The following is a 24,934-nucleotide window of genomic DNA, read 5'->3' on the forward strand; positions in this document are numbered from 1 at the left end:
TACATTTTAAGAAGATCATTCTGGAGAATGTAGAGAATGAATTGAGAGGCTGGAACAGAAGCAGAGAGATTAGTTGTTGAAAGCTATTTATAGAAGAGAAGTGATGGTGAGAACTAGGATAGTGTCAGGTAATTTTAATGGTTACTTTCTGCTGGAACACCCAAAAGTATATCTCTCAAAATCTTCTAGGCTCTAGGTCTACATTTGCAACTGCCTGATGAACATCTCCTGAGGAAGTCACTTAACATGTTCTAAACTGAATTCTTCATCTTTCCCCCTAAAATTATGCTCCTCTGATTTTTCAGACCCTATTAAAGAAAACAGGCTGGTCATTCAGTATTGAACTCTGGTCGTATATTCTACAACCTGTTCTCTTCTGTGCCTCTTACATACACAGTTTACAAAATTCTCCAAAAATGGTCTATAACCTATCTACTCATTCACTCTGTCAAGCAAACAATCAAATAACACCTTCTGAACAATGTGATAAAGTTGAGCAATAAAGATGCAAAATTAGACAAAGTCCTTCAGTATATTATAATCTAAAAAGAGAGAGACATGTAAACAGATAATTATAATACATAGTAAAAAGCTCCTAGGATAAAACCAAGGAAAAGTGATAGAAAAATAGTAAAGGGAATGGTAAAAATAAAAGTTGTGGGCCATGTCATTTTTAAATTCTACAACTACTACTTCAGTTTAGGCTCTCCTTACTGCTTATCCTGATTACTATCTCCAATAGTCTCTAAACTAGTCTCTTTTCTCCAAACTAACCAACGCTTAGGCTCAAGTAGAAGTGGTTATGGTATGATGGAAAGCACAGTTCAGTTCAGTCGCTCAGTCATGTCTGACTCTTTGCGACCCCATGGACTGCAGCACACCAGGCCTCCCTGTCTATCACCAGCTCCACTTACTCAAACTCATGTCCATTGAGTCAGTGATGCCATCCAACCAGCTCATCATCTGTCATCCCCTTCTCCTCCAGCCTTCAATCTTTCCCAGCATCAGGGTCTTTTCAAATGAGTCAGTACTTCACATCAGGTGGCCAAAGTATTGGAGTCTCAGCTTCACCATCAGTACTTCCAATGAATATTCAGGACCGATTTCCTTAAGGATGGACTGGTTGGATCTCCTTGCTGTCCAAGGGACTCTCAAGTCTTCTTCAACACCACACTTCAAAAGCATCAATTCTTTGGTGCTCAGCTTTCTTTATAGTCCAACTCTCACATCCATACATGACTACTGGAAAAACCATAGCTTTACTAGATGGACCTTTGTTGGCAAAGTAATGTCTGTGCTTTTGAATATGCTATCTACGTTGGTCATAACTTTTCTTCCCAGGAGCAACCATCTTTTAATTTCATGGCTGCAGTCACCATCTATGGTGATTTGGGAGCCCCCCAAAATAAAGTATCTCACTGTTTCCACTGTTTCCCCATCTATTTGCCATGAAGTGATGGGACTGGATGCCATGATCTTAGTTTTCTGAATGTTGAGTTTTAAGCCAACTTTTTCACTCTCCTCTTTCACTTTCATCAAGAGGCTTTTTAGTTCTTCACTTTCTGCTATAAGTGTGGTATCATCTGCATATCTAAGGTTATTGATATTTCTCCTGGCAATCTTGATTCCAACTTGTGCTTCATCCAGTCCAGCATTTCTCATGCTGTACTCTGCATAGAAGTTAAATAAGCAGGGTGACAATATATAGTCTTGACATACTCCTTTCCCGATTTGGAACCAGTCTGTTTTTCCATGTCTAGTTCTAACTGTTGCTTCTTGACCTGCATACAGATTTTTCAGGAGGCAGGTCAGGTGGTCTGGTATTCCCATCTCTTTCAGAATTTTTCACAGTTTGAGGAGATCCACACAGACAAAGGCTTTAGTATAGTCAATAAAGCAGAAGTAGATGTTTTTCTGGAATTCCCTTCTCCAGTGGACCACGTTTTGTCAGAACTCTCCACCATGACCCGTCAGTCTTGGGTGGCCCTACATGGCATGGCTCATGGTTTCACTGAGTTAGACAAGGCTGTGGTCCATGTGATCAGATTGGTTAGTTTTCTGTGACTGTGGTTTTCATTCTTTTCATTCTGTCTGCCCTCTGATGGAGAAGGATAAGAGCCTTATAGATGCTTCCTGATGGGAGAGACTGACTGAGGGGGAAACTGGGTCTTGTTCTTATGGGTGGGGCATGCTCATAAATCTTTAATCCAATTTTCTATTGATGCGAGGGGCTGTGTTTCCTCCCTGTTATTTGACTTGAGGCCAAACTATGGTGGAGGTAATGAAGATAATGGCGACCTCCTTCATAAGGTCCCATGCATGCACTGCTACACTCAGTGTCCCCAACCCTGTAGCAGGCCATGGCCAACCCACGCCTCTGCCAGAGACTCCTGGACACTCATGGGCAAGTCTGGGTCAGTCTCACATGGGGTTACTGCTCCTTTCTCCTGGGTCCTGGTGCACACAAGGTTTTGTTTGTGCCCTCCAAGAGTTTGTTTCCCCAGTCCTGTGTAAGCTCTGGTGGCTCTCAGTTCGGTTCAGTTCAGTCGCTCAGTCATGTCCAACTCTTTGTGACCCCATGAACCACAGCACGCCAGGCCTCCATGTCCATCACCATCTCCTGGAGTTCACTCAGACTCACGTCCATCAAGTCCGTGATGCCATCCAGCCATCTTATCCTCAGTGGTCCCCTTCTCCTCCTGCCCCCAATCTCTCCCAGCATCAGAGTCTTTTCCAATGAGTCAACTCTTCGCAAGAGATGGCCAAAGTACTGGAGCCTCAGCTTTAGCATCATTCCTTCCAAGGAAATCCCAGGGTTGATCTCCTTCAGAATGGACTGGTTGGATCTCCTTGCAGTCCAAGGGACTCTCAAGAGTCTTCTCCAACACCACAGTTCAAAAGCATCAATTCTTCAGCGCTCAGCCTTCTTCACAGTCCAACTCTCACATCCATACATGACCACAGGAAAAACCATAGCCTTGACTAGGCGGACTATGGTGGGGTTAATGGCGACCTCCTCCAAGAAGGTTTATGCCATACCCAAGTCTGCTGCACCCAGAGCCCCTGCCCTGAAGCAGCCCACTGCTGAACCATATCTCCACAGGAGACACTCAAACACAGTTCTGTCTCTGTGGGGGTCTCTGGGTCCTGGTGCACACAAAGTTTGTTTGAGCCCTCTGAGTGTCTCTGGCGGTTATGGGGTTTGATTCTAAACATGATTTTGCCCCTCCTATCGTTTTGCTGGGGCTTCTCCTCTGCCGTTGGACATGGGGGTATCTCCTCAAAGTTGCTCCAGCACCATGTAGCTGCCGCTTCAGCGCCACACAGCCACCGCTCCAGTGCCTACAAGGCTATAGTCCTTGGGCTCACAGAAGAGTTTAATTGACTAAACAACAACAGTAAGAACACTGTTAAATGTATCAACAGTAATACTATAGTGTAATCCATGGGTATTATGATACAGAATATTTTCAAGTCTCCAAAAATTTCTCTCAGGTGGCTTTTTGTCAGGTCCCCCACCTGCCAAGAGCCAACCACTGTTTTAATATTTTTCACCCTAGATTGGTTTTCCTGTTCTAGAACATCATATAAATGGGCTTATGTAACATGTATCTATGTTGAGCATTATATTTGTGAGATTTGTTATATTATTATGTATCAGTAGTTCAATGGCACCCCACTCCAGCACTCTTGCCTGGAAAATCCCATGGATGGAGGAGCCTGGAAGGCTGCAGTCCATGGGGTCGCTGAGGGTCGGACACGACTGCGCAACTTCACTTTGACTTTTCACTTTTGTGCATTGGAGAAGGAAATGGCAACCCACTCCAGTGTTCTTGCCTGGAGAATCCCAGGGATGGGGGAGCCTGGTGGGCTGCTATCTCTAGGGTCGCACAGAGTCGGACACGACTGAAGTGACTTAGCAGCAGCAGCAGCAGCAACAGCAGCAGCAGTAGCAGTTCATTTCTTTTTAATGCCAAGAAGTATTTGATTGTATGACTATACCACAATTTGTCCATTCTTCTTTGAATAATATTTTAGCTTTTTCAGCTTTTTTGCTATTGTGACTATAGCTGCAGTGAACCTTTTCATACAAGAGTGTGTGGACGTTCTTTTGAATTTCTCTTGGATAAATACCTAGGAGTGGAATTATTGGGTCAAAATATACAGAGATATAATTGATTATATCATTTTGAAATTCATCAGTTTGTTTATAGTTATTCCCACTAGCATTTACATCAAAGTTCTAATTGTTCACTTCTTGGCTGACATTTTAAGAAATCTTCGCCTAACTCAAGGTCAAAAGAACTTTTCCTGAGAGAGACATCAGCATCATGGTAGCATAAGATGTTGTTCCTTTTTGCTCCTGCTTTTAGCAACTAAAAATCAGCATCCATCCAAAAATGAAGGTACCTCTGAGAGTTGTGGGGCTTCCCAAGTAGCTCAGACTGTAAAGAATCTGTCTGTAATGTGGGAGACCTGGGTTCAACCCCTGGGTTGGGAAGATCTCCTGGAGGAGGGCATGGCAACCCACTCCAATATTCTTGCCTGGAGAATGGACAGAGAAATCTGGCAAGCTACAGTCCATGGGGTCGCAAAGAGGCAGACACAACTGAGTGACTAAGCACACAGCACTGGGAGTTGTGAGATCTCCAACACTATATGCCAAGAGACTTGGAAGCAGTCTCTTGTATCTGTGCATCAGCTAATAGTCAGAGAGGACTCAATAAGGGCTGGGAAACGGAGCCAGCAAGCTAGTCCCAACCTCTCTTAGCTATAGTTGGGGAAAACTCAAAGAGAGTTCATGTGGAAGTCACTGCCAGATAATAGAGTATTTGTAGAATCCAGCCTTCTTGAGGGGAAATTTTTAGCACTCCACTGGAGCAAAAACAAAACAAAGAAAACAAAAAATAAACTAGATGCAACAGAAAGAGTAACTAGAACTTTGCCAGTGCTATCCCTCTCTCAAGGTGATACGGTTGGGGAAGGTGAGTGCTTGGCTACTCCAGCTGTGCAGACACTGCTGGAGAAATCTGTTTTTTAGTACCCAGAGTATTGAGGTCAGACTTCCACGTCTGGAGGTAGGAAAAGACTATGAAAGAGGCAAATAAAAATATTAAAGGGCATTAAAGAGACATGGTTCCTGCTATTTGCATTTAACCCACCCAGGAGCTACTAGGAGAACCTCACCTAATGATCTCTGCATCTGATCCACAGGCACCCCAAAATCCCAAGTGTTATACCCACACCACCCACCCCTGAAGGCAGCTCCTTCTGCACACTCCCAAATATGGCAGTGAGACTGAGAGCCAGTGGAATGCACTCAGATAATCAGACCAGGGTCTGTATGGCTTAAGGTGCATACTTAAGCCATATAGCACCACCTTCTGGAAAATAAAAGAGGTTTCCAGCAATTGGCCTTGAGAGATGTGAAAATTAAAGAAAGCATAAAAGCTTAAGAATTCTCCCACAAGGATGAGCAAGAAATGGGAAGCAGGTGTATCCATTCAAGATTGGAGAAAACCCCACATATAATAGGACCAACAAACAGTATATCCTGCCTGAAGGCAACTAGTAAATATTTGAGGTGTCTGCTACTCCAAATGCAAAAGCAGCAACACAAAAGACCAAGGAACATGAAGAATCAAGCAAACATGTCATCACCAAATGACAATAATCCTGCATAACTGAATACAGAGATACAGAATTTTGCAATCTATAAAAAAATTTGAAATAACTATTTTAAGGAAGCTCAATTAGCTACAAGAAAAACGCAAAAAGATAATTCAATGAAGTCAGGAAAAATAATACCTAAACAAAATGAGAAACTTAACAAAGAGGAAGAAATCATAAAAGAGAAACAAACAGAAATTCTGGAGCTGAAGAATCCAATGAATGAAATGAAAAAATGCAATAGAGAGCATCTACAGCAGAATGGACCAAACAGAAGATAGAGTAAGGTTTCTATAAGATAGTCAGAAGAGAATACTGGAGAAAGAGGAAAGAAAGCATATGTAATCTTTATGACAGTAACATTGTTCAATTATTAGAATAACTGAACTATCAAAAGGAAAAATGTGGGCAGAATATTTAAGAAATAATAGCTGAGAAATCCCCAAATTTGTGGAGAAAACTGGACAACTAGGTTCACAAGGCTAATAGATCCTCATTATCTCATGCAATGCAAAGCAACCTTCTTCAAGATATGTTATAATGAAACTGTCAAAATACAAAAACAAAAAGAGAATCCTAAAAACAGCAAGGGTAAAAAAGATGGTAACATTCAAAGGAATTCCCGTTAGGACATCAAATGATTTCTCAGCAGAGACCCTACAGGCTAGGAGAGAATGAAATGATATATTCAGAATAATTGAAAGAAAAAAATTGCCAACCAAGAATACCTTATCCAGCAAAGTTATCATTCAGATACGAAGAAGAAATAAAAGACTTCCTAAGACAAACAAAAGCTGAGGGACTTCATCAACAACAGACTTGAAGTTCAGCCAAATGTTGTGTTCAGCAATATCGTGGCTCAGTGGTTCAGAATCTGCCTGCCAATGCAGGAGACATGAGTTCAATCCCTGATCCAGGAAGATTTCACATGCTGCAGAGCAACTAAGCCTGTGCACCACCACTACTGAGCCTGTGCTTTTGAGCCCAGGAACCACAACTACTGAACCTACAAAGTTTACTGTCGTCATGCTATGTTTTGATTATTTTAAGACTTTGAGGTTGTGATAGGCTTCTACTTTTGATTTCCATTAAATTTTTGGCAGGTGTAGCACTTTAAAGAATTTTTGCTATTTTTGTACTGCCTAGGACCTATTGCTAGGGGAAGGCGATGGCACCCCACTCCAATACTCTTGCCTGGAAAATCCCATGGATGGAGGAGCCTGGTAAGCTATGTCCATGGGGTCACTAAGGGTCAGACATGACTGAGCGACTTCACTTTCACTTTTCACTTTCATGCATTGGAGAAGGAAATGGCAACCCACTCCAGAGTTCTTGCCTGGAGAATCCCAGGGACGGGGTGCCTGGTGGGCTGCCGTCTGTGGGGTCGCACAGAGTTGGACACGACTGAAGCGACTTCGCAGCTACCACAACTACTGAAGTCTGTGCACACTAGAGTCCATGCTGCACAAAAAGAGAAGCCACTACAATGAGAAACCTGCACACCACAACTAGAGTAGCCCTTACTTGCCACAACTAGACAAAATCCTGCACAGCAACGAAGACCCAGCCAAAAATAAATCATTTGTTTAAAGACCTAAATAAATGGAGAGAAATTCCATGTTCAAAGTCTGGAAGACTCAATATCATAAAGATTTTAATTCCTCCCAAATGGAGTTAATGTAATTACTATCAAAATCCCAGCAAGATTTTTTATGGATAAAGATTATTCTAAACTTTTAATGTAAAGGGAAAGGAACTAGAATAGCTAAAACAAATTTTTAAAAGAATAAAATAGAAACAATCTACCCTATTTTAAGACTTTATAAAGCTATAATAAATCAAGACTGTGTGGTATTAGAGAGATAAATACATAGCTCAACACAACAGTATAGAGAACCCAGAAACAGACTCACAGAAATATTACCAACTGATATTTATTTGTCTGTTTTAAAATTTACAATTTACATTAAGGTTCACTCTTTGAGATGTATAGGTCAGTTTGACAAATGCATAATGTCATGTACCTATCATCACAGTATCATAAAGAGTAGTTTCATTGCCCTAAATATACCCTGTGCTTCAGTAATTTACCCTTTCCTTTTCAATCACCACCATTCCCCAAACCCCTGACAACCACTGGTTGGTTTTTTTTTTTTTTTAAGTGTCTATAGATTTGCCTTTCCAGAATGTCATGTATTTGGAATCATGTCGTTTACAGGCTTTTCAGACTGGCCTTTTCACTTAACAGTAAGCATTTAAGGTTTCTCCAAGCCTTTTCATGGCTTGATAGCGCATTTCATTTTTCTACTGAACAATATTCCAATGTATGAATGTACCAAAGTTTATTTATCCACTCACCTTCTGAAGGACATGTTGGTCGCTTCTAAAATTTGGCAAATATGAAAAAAAAACTGCTATGAGCATTCCTGTACTAGTGTTTGTTGCTGTTGTTCAGTCACCCAGTAGTGTCTGATTCTTTGCAACCCCATGTTCTGCAGCACATTAGGCCTCTCTGTCCCTCACCATCTCCCAAAGTTTGCCCATGTTCATGTCTACTACATCGATGATGCCATCCAGCCATCTCATCCTCTGAAGCCCTCTTCTCCTTCTGCCCTCAATGTTTCCCAGCACCAGGGACTTTTCCAGTGAGTCAGCTGTTCACATCAGATGACTAGAATACTGGAGTTTTGTATCAGTCCTTCCAACGAATACTCAGTGTTGATTTCCCTTAAATTGCCTGGTTTGATCCCCTTGCTGTCCAAGAGACTCTAAGGAGTCTTCTCCAGCACTACAGTTTGAAGGCATCAGTTCTTCGGCGTTCTGCCTTCTTTACAGTCCAGCTCTCACAACTGTATGTGACCACTGGGAAGACCATGGCCTTAACTATATTGACCTTTGTTAGCAAAGTAGTATCTCTGCTTTTCAACACCCTGTCTAGGTTTGTCATAGCTTTCCTGCCAAGAAGAAAATGTCTTCTGATTTCATGGCTACTGTCACCATTTGCAGTCACCATCTGCAGTACTAGTTTTTATGTGGAATTCATTTGAGTAAACACCTAGGAAAACATGGATTGTATGGTAAAACTATGTTTTGCTTTGTAAAAAATTTTCCAAAATTGTTAGAAGCACATTCCTACAGTCAATGAGTGAAAGTTCCTGTTGCTCCACATGCTAGTCAGCATTTGGTGTTGTCAGTGTTTAGGATTTTAGCCATTCTAATATGTGTCAGTTGCTCAGTCGTGTCTGATTCTTTGCAACTCCATGTACTGGGCTCCTCTCTCCATGGGGTTCTCAAGGTAAGAACACTGGAGTGGGTTGCCATTTCCTTCTCCAGGGGATCTTCCCAACCATGGGATCAAATCTGGGTCTCCTGCATTGCAGGCAGATTCTTTACCAACTGACCCACCAGGGAAGGCCTGTTCTAATATGTATGTAGTAGTAATCCGTTGTTTTAATTTACAATTCCCTAATGACATATGATGTTGAGCATCTTTTTATATGCTTATTTATCATCGGTATATCTTCTTTGATGAGATGTCTGTTCAGATCTATTGCCCATTTTTAAATTGGGTTGTCTGGATTTTTATTCAGTTCAGTTCAGTTCAGTTCAGCTGCTCAGTCATGTCCAACTATTTACGACCCCATGAATCACAGCACACCAGGCCTCCCTGTTCATCACCATCTCCCGGAGTTCACTCAGACTCACGTCCATCGAGTCTGTGATGCCATCCAGCCATCTCATCCTCTGTCGTCTCCTTCTCCTCCTGCCCCCAATCCTTCCCAGCATCAGAGTCTTTTCCAATGAGTCAACTCTTCACATGAGGTGGCCAAGGTACTGGAGTTTCAGCTTTAGCATCATTCCTTCCAAAGAAATCCCAGGGTTGATCTCCTTCAGAATGGACTGGTTGGATCTCCTTGCAGTCCAAGGGACTCTCAAGAGTCTTCTCCAACACCACAGTTCAAAAGCGTCAATTCTTCGGTGCTCAGCCTTCTTCACAGTCCAACTCTCACATTTATACATGACCACTGGAAAAACCATAGCCTTGACTAGACGGACCTTAGTTGGCAAAGTAATGTCTCTGCTTTTGAATATGCTATCTAGGTTGGTCATCACTTTTCTTCCAAGGAGTAAGCATCTTTTAATTTCATGGCTGCAGTCACCATCTGCAGTGATTTTGGAGCCCCAAAAAATAAAGTCTGACACTGTTTCCACTGTTTCCCCATCTATGTTCCATGAAGTGATGGGACCAGATGCCATAATGTTAGTTTTCTGAATGTGGAGCTTTAAGCCAACTTTTTTGCTCTCCTCTTTCACTTTCATCAAGAGGCCTTATAGCTCCTCTTCACTTTCTGCCATAAGGGTGGTATCATCTGCATATCTGAGGTTATTGATATTTCTCCCAGCAGTCTTTTTTTTTTTAATCTTCTTTTTTTCTATTTTTTAAATTTTAAAATCTTTAATTCTTACATGCGTTCCCAAACATGAACCCCCCTCCCACCTCTCTCCCCACAACATCTCTCTGGGTCATCCCCATGCACCAGCCCCAAGCATGCTGCACCCTACGTCAGACATGGACTGGCGATTCAATTCTTACATGACAGTATACATGTTAGAATTCACATTCTCCCAAATCATCCCACCTTCTCCCTCTCCCTCTGAGTCCAAAAGTCCGTTATACACATCTGTGTCTTTCTCCCAGCAGTCTTGATTCCAGCTTGTGTTTCTTCCAGCCCAGTGTTTCTCATGATGTACTCTGCATAGAAGTTAAATAAGCAGGGTGACACTATTCAGCCTTGACGTACTCCTTTTCCTATTTGGAACCAGTCTGTTGTTCCATGTCCAGTTCTAACTGTTGCTTCCTGACCTGCATACAGATTTCTCAAGAGGCAGGTCAGGTGGTCTGGTATTCCCACCTCTTTCAGAATTTTCTACAGTTCATTGTGATTCACACAGTCAAAGGCTTTGGCATAGTCAATAAAGCAGAAATAGATGTTTTTCTGGAACTCTCTTGCTTTTTCCATGATCCAGCGGATGTTGGCAATTTGATCTCTGGTTCCTCTGCCTTTTCTAAATCCAGCTTGAACATCAGGGAGTTCATGGTTCACGTATTGCTGAAGTCTGGCTTGGAGAATTTTGAGCATTACTTTACTAGCGTGTGAGATGAGTGCAATTGTGCAGTAGTTTGAGCATTCTTTGGCATTGCCTTTCTTTAGAATTGGAATGAAAACTGACCTTTTCCAGTCCTGTGGCCACAGCTGAGTTTTCCAAATTTGCTGGCATATTGAGTGCAGCACTTTCACAGCATCATCTTTCAGGATTTAAAACAGCTCAACTGGAATTCCATCACCTCCACTAGCTTTGTTCGTAGTGATTCTTTCTAAGGCCCACTTGACTTCACATTCCAAGATGTCTGGCTCTAGGTTAGTAATCACATCATCATGATTATCTGGGTCGTGAAGCTCTTTTTTGCACAGTTCTTCCGTGTATTCTTGCCACCTCTTCTTAATATCTTCTGCTTCTGTTAGGTCCAGACCATTTGTGTCCTTTATTGAGCTCATCTTTGCATGAAATATTCCCTTGGTATCTCTAATTTTCTTGAAGAGATCTCTAGTCTTTCCCATTCTGTTGTTTTCCTCTATTTCTTTGCAATGATCGCTGAAGAAGGCTTTCTTATCTCTTCTTGCTATTCTTTGGAACTCTGCATTCAGATGCTTACATCTTTCCTTTTCTCCTTTGCTTTTTGCCTCTCTTCTTTTTACAGCTATTTGTAAGGCCTCCCCAGACAGCCATTTTGCTTTTTTGCATTTCTTTTCCATGAAGATGGTCTTGATCCCTGTCTTCTGCACAATGTCACGAACCTCATTCCATAGTTCATCAGGCACTCTATCTGTCAGATCTAGGCCCTTAAATCTATTTCACACTTCCAATGTATAATCATAAGGGATTTGATTTAGGTCATACCTGAATGGTCTAGCGGTTTTCCCTACTTTCTTCAATTTCAGACTGAATTTGGTAATAAGGAGTTCATGATCTGAGCCACAGTCAGTTCCTGGTCTTGTTTTTGTTGACTGTATAGAGCTTCTCCATCTTTGGCTGCACAGAATATAATCAATCTGATTTCAGTGTTGACCATCTGGTGATGCCCATGTGTAGAGTCTTCTCTTGTGTTGTTGGAAGAGGGTGTTTACTATGACCAGTGCATTTTCTTGGCAAAACTCTATTAGTCTTTGCCCTGCTTCATTCCACATTCCAAGGCCAAATTTGCCTGTTATTCCAGGTGTTTCTTGACTTCCTAGATTTGCATTCCAGTCCCCTATAATGAAAAGGACATCTTTTTTGGGTGTTAGTTCTAAAAGGTCTTGTAGGTCTTCATAAAACCATTCAACATCAGCTTCTTCAGCGTTACTGGTTGGGGCATAGACTTGGATTACTGTGATATTGAATGGTTTGCCTTGGAGACGAACAGAGATCATTCTGTCGTTTTTGAGATTGCATCCAAGTACTGCATTTTGGACTCTTTTGTTGACCATGATGGCTACTCTATTTCTTCTGAGGGATTCCTGCCTGAAGTAGTAGATATAATGGTCATCTGAGTTAAATTCACCCATTCCAGTCCATTTTAGTTCGCTGATTCCTAGAATGTTGATGTTCACCCTTGCCATCTCTTGTTTGACCACTTCCAATGTGCCTTGATTCATGGACCTGACATTTCACGTTCCTATGCAATATTGCTCTTTATAGCATCGGACCTTGCTTCTATCACCAGTCACATCCACAACTGGGTATTGCTTTTGCTTTGGCTCCATCCCTTCTTTCTTTCTGGAGTTATTTCTCCACTGATCTCCAGTAGCATATTGGGTACCTAATGACCTGGGGAGTTCTTCTTTTGGTATCCTATTATTTTGCCTTTTCATACTGTTCATGGGGTTCTCAAGGCAAGAATACTGAAGTGGCTTGCCATTCCCTTCTCCAGTGGACCAGATGTTTAAGAATTTAAAAGACACTCACTCCTTGGAAGGAAAGTTATGACCAACCTAGATAGCATTTCAAAAGCAGAGACATTACTTTGCCAACAAAGGTCCGTCTAGTCAAGGCTACGATTTTTCCAGTAGTCATGTACTGATGTGAGAGTTGGACTGTGAAGAAAGCTGAGTGCCGAAGAATTGATGCTTTTGAACTTGTGGTGTTGGAGAAGACTCTTGAGAGTCCCCTGGACTGCAAGGAGATCCAACCAGTCCATTCTAAAGGAGATCAGTCCTGGGTGTTCTTTGGAAGGAATGATGCTAAAGCTGAAGCTCCAGTACTTTGGCCACCTCATGCAAAGAGTTGACTCACTGGAAAAGATTCTGATGCTGGGAGGAATTGGGGGCAGGAGAAGGGGACGATAGAAGATGAGATGGCTGGATGGCATCACTGACTCCATGGATGTGAGTTTGAGTGAATTCCAGGAGTTAGTGATGGACAGGGAGGCCTGGCGTGCTGCAGTTGATGGGGTTGCAAAGAGTTGGACATTACTGAGCGACTGAACTGAACTGAACTGAAGGCTTCATTGTGTTTTTTGGATAACTGATGAAGTGAAAATTGCTCAGTTGTGTCCAGCTCTTTGTGATCCCATGGACTATACAGCCCATGGGATTCTCCAGAGCAGAATACTGGAGTGGATAGCCTTTCCTTTTTCCAGGGGATCTTCCGAACTCAGAGTTTGAACCCAGGTCTCTCTCTTTGCAGGTGGATTCTTTAAAGAATTTTTTAAATTTAAATTCTATAGATTGTTTAAATTTAAATTTTTATATAATTTATTATAATTAATATAATAAATTAAACAAATTTAAATTATTTAAAGATTCTTTATAAAGAATCTGCCTGCAATATGGGAGACCTGGGTTTGATCCCTTGGTTTCTTGAGAAGATCCCCTGGAGAAGAAAAAGGCTACCCACTCCAGTATTCTGGCCTGGAGAATTCCACAAACTGTATAGTTCATGGGGTTGCAAAGAGCTGGACACGACTGAACAACTTTCACTTCACATTTTTTGGATATTTGTCTGTTATCAGGTATATCATTTGCAAATATTTTCTCCAAGTCTGTAGCTTGTCTATTCATTCTCTAACAGTGTCCTTCACAAAACAGAAGATTTTAATGTAAGGCAATCCATCATATCAATTTTTTCTTTTTAGATCACACTTTGGGTGTCACAACTAAAAACTCACTGCCAGACTCAAGATTTTTTCCCCTATGTAACTTGTAGAAGTTATATAGTTTTGTATTTTACATTTAGGTTTATGATCCATTTTGGGTTAGTTTTTGTGAAAGGTGTAAGTTCACTGTCTATATCCATTTCTTCCATGTGAATGTCCAGTTTTTCCAGCACCAATTAGTTGAAAAGACTATCTATCTTTTTTCTGTTTGCTCTTTTGTCAAAGTTCAGTTGAGTATATTTTTATGAGTGTACTTTTGAGTTCCCTATTCTGTTCCATTGATCTGTTTATCCATTCTTTTGACAAAATAAAACTGTCTTGATTATTATAGCTTTATGCTGCTGCTACTAAGTCACTTCAGTCGTGTCCGACTCTGTGCGACCCCACAGACGGCAGCCCACCAGGCTCCGCCATCCCTGGTATTCTCCAGGCAAGAACACTGGAGTGGGTTGCCATTTCCTTCTCCAATGCACAAAAGTGAAACGTGAAAGGGAAGTTGCTCAGTCGTCTCTGACTCTTAGTGACCCCATGGACCACGGCCTACCAGAGGTCTATCTTAAAAGTCAGGTAGTGTCAGTTCTTTAACTTTGTTCAACCTCAAAAGATTTCTGGATCTTCTGCCTTTCCTCACAAACTTTAGAAACAGTTTGTCAATATCCACAAAGCAATTTGCTGGTATTTTGACTGGGATTGTACTGAATCTAGACAAAGATCTTAACTATATTGAGTCTTAACTCTATTTGTGTGTGTGTGTGTGTGTGCATGTGTGTGTGTGTGTTAGTCACTCAGTTGTGTCTGACTCTTTGTGACCCCATGGACTGTAGCCTGCCAGGCTTCTCTGAACCCCCAGGGAAGCCCTAACTATATTAGAGTTTTCTTATCCATGAACATGAACTATCTCTTCATTTATTTAGTTCTTCTTTGATTTCCTTCTTTAGAGTTTTGTAATTTTCCTCATTTAGGTCTTATACATATTTTCTTAGATTTATGCCTAAGTCTGTCTGTCTTTCTTTCCTTCCTTCTTGTCTGATGTAAACAGTATTTTATTTTTCATTTCAATCTAACTACTCATTGCTGGTCTAGAGGAAAGAAACTGACTTTTGTATATTAACCTTGTTTTCTTCAATATTGCTCTAATCATATTTTTTCATAAAAGTGCAAAAGCAATTCAATAGAGGAAAGAAAGTCTTTTAAACAAAAAAATACATTTCAATATCTTCAGCCAAAAAAAATAATAATAAACTTAAACCTCATACATTAAAAATTAATTCAAAATGGCAAAATGGATCATGAACTTAAATGCAGAATGCAAAACTATAAAATGTTTAGGAAAAAATAAAATCTTCAGGATTGATAGCTAGGCAAAGAGTTCTTAGGACAATCCATAAAACAAAAAATTGTAAACTAGACTTAATCAAAATTATAACCTTTTGCTCTATGAAAGGACTTGTTAATAGGATAAAAAGACAAGCTACAGATTAGGAGAAAATATTGCAAATGATATAGCCAAAAAAGGACTAGTATTTAGAATATATTTTTTTTTAATTTTTTTTTTTTAGGTGCCAGTGTTCTCTCTTTTAATATGGGAAAAGAAAATCCTTTGAAGATCATTTGAAGCTTGGACCAAAATTCCATAGCTGTATTATTAGGATCACTCTGTAGTCTTCAGGATTCAGATACAAGGGAAGCTTCAATTCAGCCCTTTAGAGAAGACATTCCAGCTCTCATGATCTCATCAACCAGGAGAATGTTGGTGGCAATCACAGTGCAGGAGTGAAGAAGCGGTTTCTTTACACAATAGTTATCCCATATGCCTGCTTCTGCTGCTACCATTGGTTCACCAGTGTTCAAGTCCACACCCACAAGCTGACCGGATTCTGAATGTTCTGCTTGAACTTTAACTAGTGTTTCCTGAAGGTCAAAACCAGAATTCTGAGCAAGAACCTTGGGAATAATGAGCAATGCATCAGCAAATGCTTGAACTCCAAGCTGGGCCCTGCCGTTTACACTGGGCTTGTATTTAACCAGGGCTTCTGCTATCGCCACTTCCACTGCACCAGCACCTGGGACTACACAGCCATCATCAATAGCATTTTTAACCGCCCTCAAGCCATCTCTTATTGCATCTTTGATTTGAGTAAGCGTGTGCTTATTTGGTCCTTTGATCAATAACGTGACAGAGTGAGGATTGTTACATTTCTCAATAAAGGTGAACTTCTCTTCTCCCAATGTATATTCATAGACAAGTCCTGCATGTCCCAAACAATCAGGATTCAGGTCATCAAGAGAATTTAGGGCTATCCCACCACAAGCAAGAGTCAGCCTTTCCATGTTTCTCCTTTTAGCTCTGCGCAGAGCTATAATGCCTTCTTTGGCAAGAGCGTCTAAGGAAAAGGGATTCCTTAAAATCAATTCCCTTTTGATTAATAACAACAAATCCTTTATCTGAATCACCACAGACTTTCTTTTTCAGGTTGATTATTTTTTTAACTCTGTCCTCGATGAATTTCCTTTCAGCTTTCACTAACTTCTCTCTCTCCTCTGCACTCTTGTAAAAAAAGCCAGAATTCACTACCGTTTTTTCATATTCTAATGACACGTTGCACGTGAGGATGTATGCATCTTCTACTCTCTTCATATCAGGATGCCGTGCCCCATGGTCCAAAACAAGGCCTCTGATTAAGCTTGTATCTGTTTCAGATTTATGTTTCATCTCCATGATCTCAACCATGAAGAGGTCAATAGGTTCATCTTGTTTTTTAATGGCCAAAATGGAGTCCACTAAGGCCTCTGTTAAGACATCAGCAAGTTCAGCATGAACTTTAGTTCGTAGAGATGTTCTGGCCACGTCTATAAGTGTTTCCCTGTCCATCTCTTTGCTTACTTTGACTTGTTCTAAAAACTGAAGTGCCTTTTCCTTTGCAGCTTCAAATCCTTCTGTAATTATTCTGGGATGAAGACCTTCAGAAATGTAGAGATCCGCCTGCTTCAGCAGCTCTCCAATGATGAGGACGTTGGAAGTGGTACCATCACCGGTTATGTCATCCTGGGCTGTTGCTACTTTGGCTATTAAGGAGGCTGTTGGGTGCTGAATTTGCATTTCATGAAGCAGCACATTTCCATCTTTAGTGAGTTTGATGTCTCCAGCACCAGAAACAAGCATCTTCATGGTGCCCTTAGGCCCCAAGTTGGTTCTCAGCACGTCCTGCAGCCCCCAGGCCGCGCTGATGTTGACCGCCAACGCCGCCTGGGCTCGGGCCACCTCGGCCTTGGGGTTCAGGGTCTTCACAGCCGCCATAGCTGACCCAGCAGAGGAAGATAAGGGGACGCGGTGTGGCGAAAAGCCCTGAGCCGGTTCAGCGCTACCTGGGCTAGAATATATTTTTAAAGAATTCTTAAAACTCAACTGTTAAAAAAATCCAAATAACAAATGGGAAAAAGACATGAACAGATATTTCACTAAAAAGGACAAATAAGCACATGAAAAGATGTTCAATATCATATGCTATAAGAGAAATGTAAATGAAAAATGCTATGAGATATCTCTATATACTTCATCAGACTGGATTAAAAAAATTAGCAACATTACCAAATGCTGGTGAGGAAAATGGATCACTCATTAAGTTGTCGCTGGGACTGCAAAATGGTACAGCATGCTAGAAAACAGTTTGGTAGTTTCTCTAAAAACTAAACATGTAACCACCATATCAAGCATGATCCAGCAATTGCACTCCTAGGCATTTATCCTAGGGAAATAAAAACTTATATTTTCCAGTAATGTTGACTGGAAAATTCTATGGACAGAGGAGCCTGGTGGGCTATTGTCCATGGTGTCACAAAGAGTCAGACACAACTGAGTGACTAAACAACAACAGAAACAACTGGGTTTTATAATATGAAAAACAGGGTATCAGTATTACATGCTCAGCAGGCGACAGTGTGGGGAACTGCTGTGGTTATCTTGAGGAAAATAAGTACTGTATGAAGGTACTACACTTCCAAAGATTAAGAATCATTCTGCCTGCTAAACAAAATATATTCTGAAGGCTGCTGGTTTTGTAATCCTACACCTGGGTATTTTTTGGGGGGGGGGGTGGTTCTGTTACTTTAAAATTAAAAGAGAAGCATTAAACAATAAAACAAGATACAGTGAAATCTACTTATTGTAAATTCCATCTATATTTAAATTATTCTAAAATAACTTATTGGTAGCTACTTTTTTCTAGCAGAATGAGTAGCATTTTCTTGTATGCTGTGTGTGTGCTTACTCGCTCAGTCGTGTCCAACTCTTGTGACCCCATAGACTGTAACCTGCTAGGCTCCTCTGTCCATGGGATTCTCCAAGCAAGAATACTGGAGTGGGTTGCCTTTTCCTTCTCCAGGGGATCTTCCTGACCCAGGAATCGAACCCAGGTCTCCTGCATTGCAGGTAGACTCTTTACTGACCGAGCCACAAGGGAAGTATTTTCTTGATTATATTTTTTATTTTTTTTATTTTTTATTTTTTAAATGGCCAATACAGTTATGAATAGGATTTACATGCCTCAGTTTTTGTTCTTTTGTCATAAAACTTGGGATAAAAATTATTTTAGCTGTAACCTAAAAAAGTCTGAAAAATGACAGGTGTTAACTCTTGAGAAATCTATATGCAGGTCAGGAAACAACAGTTAGAACTGGACATGGAATAACAGACTGGTTCCAAATAGGAAAAGGAGTACGTCAAGGCTGAATATTGTCATCCTGCTTATTTAACTTCTATGCAGAGTACATCATGAGAAACCCTGGGCTGGAAGAAGCACAAGCTGGAATCAAGATTGCCAGGAGAAATATCAATAACCTCAGATATGCAGATGACACCACCCTTATGGCAGAAAGTGAAGAGGAACTAAAAAGCCTCTTGATGAAAGTGAAAGAGGAGAGTGAAAAAGTTGGCTTAAAGCTCAACATTCAGAAAACGAAGATCATGGCAATTGGTCCCATCACTTCATGGGAAATAGATGGGGAAACAGTGGAAACAGTGTCAGACTTTATTTTTTGGGGCTCCAAAATCACTGCAGATGGTGACTGCAGCCATGAAATTAAAAGACACTCCTCGGAAGAAAAGTTATGACCAACCTAGATAGCATATTCAAAAGCAGAGACATTACTTTGCCAACAAAGGTCCATCTAGTCAAGGCTATGGTTTTTCCAGTCAGTCATCATGCATGGATGTTAGAGTTGGACTGTGAAGAAAGCTGAGTGCTGAAGAATTGATGCTTTTGAACTGTGGTGTTGGAGAAGACTCTTGAGAGTCCCTTGGACTGCAAGGAGATCCAACCAGTCCATTCTGAAGGAGATCAGCCCTGGGATTTCTTTGGAGGGAATGATGCTGAAGCTGAAAATCCAGTACTTTGGCCACCTCATGCAAAGAGTTGACTCATTGGAAAAGACTCTGATGCTGGGAGGGATTGGGGGCAGGAGGAGGAGGGGACGACAGGATGAGATGGCTGGAGGCCATCACCGACTCGATGCACATGAGTTTGGGTGAACTCCAGGAGTTGGTGATGGACAGGGAGGCCTGTCGTGCTGTGATTCATGGGTCGCAAAGAATCGGACACGATTGAGCGACTGAAGTGAACTGAACTTAAAAGCAGCATATATTAATTTATTTTGTTGTATAATGCTGATCTCTTAGGAAAATTTGATAAGCTTCCTTTTGCCCTAACTTAGAAAAGTATATGTCAGAGTTCTGGAATATGTCTAATTTCTTCAGTGAATTTTATCTGCTTAAGTAGGTTTGTAACACATAAAGCAAATAAGAATGTGCATAACTATAGTGGACAATACAATTTTGTTCATATTATCTGATGTTTGCTAAAAAAGAAATAAAAGGTGAATGAATTAAATGAAAAAAAATCTTATGTTCACACAAAAACCTGTACATGATGTTCAAATAAGCTTTATTCATAATAGCTAGGTCCTGGAAATAATTCAGATGTCTTTCAATGGAGAGTTAAACTTAAGTATATTTATCCATACCATGTAGCATCCATACATGTTTGGCATGCATATCCATACTGTGGAACACAATGTAACAATAATTTTAACAACACATGCAACAACTTTGATGAATTTTCATAGAATTATGTTGAGTAAATTATGCTTAGTTATACATTGTGTTATTCCTTTTATGTAACATTCCTGAGATAATAAAATTAAAGGAACAGAGAACAGATCAGTGGTTGCCAGGGATTAAGGATGTTACTTGGAGAGGGATATTGGAAAGAAACGTGAGGCTATAAAAGGACAATACCTGATATCCTTGTGGTAATAGAAATGCTTTGAATTTTGACTGTATCAATATCAATCTCCTGGTTGTGATATTGTAGTATTGTTTTGCAAGGTTTACTACTAGGGGAAATTAGGTAAAGGACACAGGGATTTTTCTGTATTTTTTTTTACAAGTGTATGCCAATTTACAGTCATCTAAAAATAAAAAGTTTCATTAAAAACTTGTATAATGCTTACAAAGTGAGTAATATATAATATTTCCAACTTTGAGAAAGAACTGAGGAGTTCAGTAGGTAAGACAAGTATTCTCATTAAAAAATCACAATGCCTGATGATAATAATAATAGCTACATCCATTTACTATGCACCAGAGACTGTCATAAGCTGTTTACATATACTAATTCATTTTGTTTTCATATCAACCCTATGAGGTATTATGATTATAATTATTTTATGGATGAACAAACTGAAGTATAAAGATATTTGGTGAGTTATACAAGGTAACACAACTTTCAGCTAACAAGTGCTATAAGAGCTATACACAATGTATGGCGCTAACACAGAGACTGGAGTGACCCACTATATCCAAGGAGACAAAGGTTGACACAGAAAGTTTCACAGAACTTTTGATGGATATTAAAGAGTTTATATGGAATTCTAACAAAGGAATCAACATACACAAGTTTCAGTGATGTAAAATAAGAAGATGCCACTGAGGAAAAATCATTAAAGTTTTCCTGGCTTTTAGTTTTCTTCCTCATAAAATAAATAGTTGAGACTGTGTTACAGTCCCTTCTAGCTCATACCGTCTATGATTTTATGCTGCTAGTGTACAAAGTTAAATTACTGAGGCCCTGCAGGTACAGTCCTTGTCTCTATGCAGTACTAGAATAATTTATGGGAAATGTGTCACTGTGCCCAAGAAACAAGGATATAGCTATTATCAATTATAGATTAAATACCACTGTGACACAAGTTTAAAAGGCTTTGGAGTTGGCTGGAGAAACCAAACCACCATTTATAATATTGTTTTTATGGGAAAATAACTTTCAAACTAAATACGGCATATAAAGCAGTTGTTTAAAAATTGTGCATGTTCTATTCAAACATATTCTAAAATGTCTGTTCAGGAGAAAAGAAAGAGATGGGTCCTTTAAAAAAATTAGAATCAGGCTTGGAAGGAGCTGTAGGTCTTAGAGAAAAGTTAATGAATAATCTTTTGTGTTTGATGCCAATTAGCTTTTATAACAGTTCCAGCGTTCAAAGGACAGGAAGCGGCAGAGAATTCAAAAGAGAATTCGAGACTGGAAAAAAGTGGCAAAGGCTAATCTCGGGAAAACAGTGCATATGTAAGCAAAATCATTTCCTTTCTTTTTGGTTCAAAGTGGAAACGAGCAGGATGCTGAAAGATGAGGGGAAGCAAGCAAAACCTGAGTTAGGGTAGCAGAAAAGAAACAGCCTCTAGGGGGACCCTGTAGTATAACAACTAAGAGCAGTACTTTTTCTTTTTCTTTTTTCTTTTTTTCTTTTTTGAGAGCACTACTTTTTTCTTAGCTCTTCATCCCTGTGAGTGAAAAGAAAAGACTTCATATTAAACCAGAGTAAAGCCAAGGTTAAGTCACAAGAGTGAAAGTTTTCTGATGATGAAGTGTATGCTGAGATGTTTTATTCAACTGTGCTCCGAATTGTGTGTTTTAAATAGAAGCCCTAGGTTTATATTGACTATTCCACATTAGTTATTTACATTTATAATTTAGGACACTTTGCTAAACTTGAAATCCTTATAGTCAACTGCCTACTTGATGTCATCACTTTGATGGCTCACAGGTATATCATACTTCATAAATCTGCCTTCTTCTGGGCTTCCCACAAAGCACGGTGGTGAAGAATCCACCTGCTGATGCAGGAGACACTAGAGACGCGTGCTTGATCCATGGGTCAGGAAGATCCCCAGGAGAAGGAAACTGGCAACCCACTCCAGCATTCTTGCTTGGAAAATTCCATGGACTGAGGACCCTGTAGGCTACAGTCCATGGGGTTGCAGAGTTGGACACGACTGAGAGACTGAGCTCACACACAGTGCCTTCTTCTGCCCCTAACTCCTGGCACAGCTTCCCTCCAAGTTGGACATGACTGAAGCAACTTAGCATGCACACACGCATATTTATATATGTACACATATATGACACTGAATCGCTTTGCCGTATACCTGAAACTACCACAACATGGCAAATCAAATATAATTCAATAAAAATAACAGTAATAAAATAAAAATATATGAAAATTATGATGGAGGTATTATATAAGGGTCTGCAGAGCCATGTTTTACATGAATAATACACAGAGGGAAGTTCAGTTAGAGTATTTCTTTAAATGCTGTATTGGGATCTTACTTCTAAAGTTCAAACACTCTATAAGAGAAATTTCTAAGTAAATGTTAGCAGTTTTAAAGATCTACTTTTAATAAGTTTTAAACTAGCCACATTTTTAAAGAAAGAACATTTTAAGCAGTAACAGTATTAGCAAAAGACAAAACAAATTATCTATATAATATAAACTGTTTCATCGAGGTGGGCAAAGCTTCATTATGACATTAGTGCTCTTCTGAGTTTCTCCCTTGATAGTAAGATACTATCAAATGAAAGTCTATGAGATAGGTTTACGTAAAACTCCTAGGCAGATAATAGAGGAATAAGAGAAACATTTTACCAATACCTTCAGCTAAAGTAGTACACAGAGAGGATGAAAAGAAAAATAAAAATTCCATTTATTGGCAATATGTAAAAACAGTTATCATATTATAAATTATCATATTTAACTGCTTAAATCCATGCTATTTTTATTTCAGAACAGTATGACCTTGGTATTTTCTAACTATAAAAATAAAGGATATATGATGAATATCATTGATGTCTTCCTTTACTAACCTGAAATGCCAATCTCCTCTTTCTATAATAAACAATCTAGGCAATGAGTATTAAATCAGCAAATACTGAAAACCACTAGCAATTTTCAAAATTAGTTTTTCATTAGTTTCAATATTCTTACTTCTGAACACAATTGCTAACCAGAAAAAACTGCTCTTTTTTATTTACATCTAATCTCTTTTCCTGCCCAACTCTTTTGGAGGCATAAAATAAGAAAAGAGTAATCAACAGAAGGGAGGCGAAAGGAAATTAGAAACAAATTATCTGGATAATCCATACACTGAATGATCATTCCATGAATGCATAATTAAGAACTACCTGTGAAACACATCATCTTTATACTAAAAAAGTCTCATTACTCTTATTTTTCTTTTTTAAAATTTGTTTAAAAATTTTTTTAAATTTAAAATCAAGCATAGTTGATTTACGATAGTGTGTTAATTTCTGTTGTATAGCAAATTGGTTCAGTTTTATATATAAAACTGATATATATAAAATAATATACGTATATTATTTTTCAAATTCTTTTCCAGTTACTCTCATTTTAATGGATATTTTTTGAGCCAACAATGACTAACCTCTACTATACTGACTTTTTTGCTAATTTGTGTTGAATTTGGTATACTATATTTGCTTAAAATTAAAATAAAGTATGCCTCACATACTTCAGACTCTTGATGAGGTTGAAGGAGGAAAGTGAAAGAGCCAGCTTAAAACTAAATATTAAAAAAACTAAGATCATGGCATCTGGCCCCATTATTTCATGGCAAATAGAGGGGGAAAGGGGCTTCCCTGTGGCTCAGCTGGACCCCAAGAAAATAAAGTCTGTAACTGTTTCCAATGTTTCCCCAACTATTAGCCATGAAATGATGAGACCAGCTGCTATGATCTTTGTTTTCTGAATGTTGAGTTTTAAGCCAGCTTTTTTCATTCTCCTCTTTCACTTTAAACAAGAGGCTCTTTAGTTCCTCTTCACTTTCTGCCATAAGGGTAGTGTCATCTGCATATCTGAGGTTACTGATATTTCTCCAGGCAATCTTGATTCCAGCTTGTGCTTCATCCAGTCCAGCATTTCTCATGATGTACTCTGCATAGAAGTTAAATAAGCAGGGTGACAATTATTCAGCCTTGACATACTTCTTTTCCAATTTAGAACCAGTCTGTTGTTTCATGTCCAGTTCTAACTGTTGCTTCTTTACTTACATACAGGTTTTGTAGGAGGTAAGCAAAATGGTCTGGTATTCCCATCTCTTTCAGAATTTTCCACAGTTTGTTGTTATCCACACTGTCAAAGGCTTTAGCATAGTCAATGAAGAACATGTTTTTCTAGAATTCTCTTGCTTTTTCTATCAACGGATGTTTGCAATTTGATCTCTGGTTCCTCTGCCTTTTCTAAATCCAGCTTGCACATCTGGAAGTTCTCAATTCATGTAATATTAAAGCCTTTTTTTTTTTTTACTAAGAAAACATTTTTATTTTTTTCCTTTTTAAAAATTTTATTTATTATTATTATTATTATTATTTTTACTTTACAATATTGTATTGGTTTTGCCACACATCAACATGAATCCGCCACAGGTGTACATGTAGTCCCAATCCCAGACCCCCCTCCCACCTCCCCACCGACACCATCCCTCCGGGTCATCCCAGTGCACCAGCCCCAAGCATCCTGCACCCTGCATTGAACCTAGACTGACGATTCATTTCTTATATGATATTATACATGTTTCAATGCCATTCTCCCAAATCATCCCACCCTCTCCCTCTCCCACAGAGTCCAAAAGACTGTTCTATACATCTGTATCTCTTGTGCTGTCTCACATACAGGGTTATCGTTACCCTCTTTCTAAATTCCATATATGTGCGTTAG

General features: G+C 39.6%; 1 pseudogene across 1 annotated transcript; it reads right to left on the reverse strand.

Annotated features, from left to right (window-relative positions):
* On the reverse strand, window positions 15,430–17,216 carry LOC102174357 (annotated as a pseudogene). Its single transcript, XR_001917517.1, has one exon. The product of XR_001917517.1 is annotated as a T-complex protein 1 subunit zeta pseudogene (transcript).

The sequence above is a fragment of the Capra hircus genome, chromosome 3 (genome assembly GCF_001704415.2).
Source record: "Capra hircus breed San Clemente chromosome 3, ASM170441v1, whole genome shotgun sequence".
NCBI lineage: Eukaryota > Metazoa > Chordata > Mammalia > Artiodactyla > Bovidae > Capra > Capra hircus.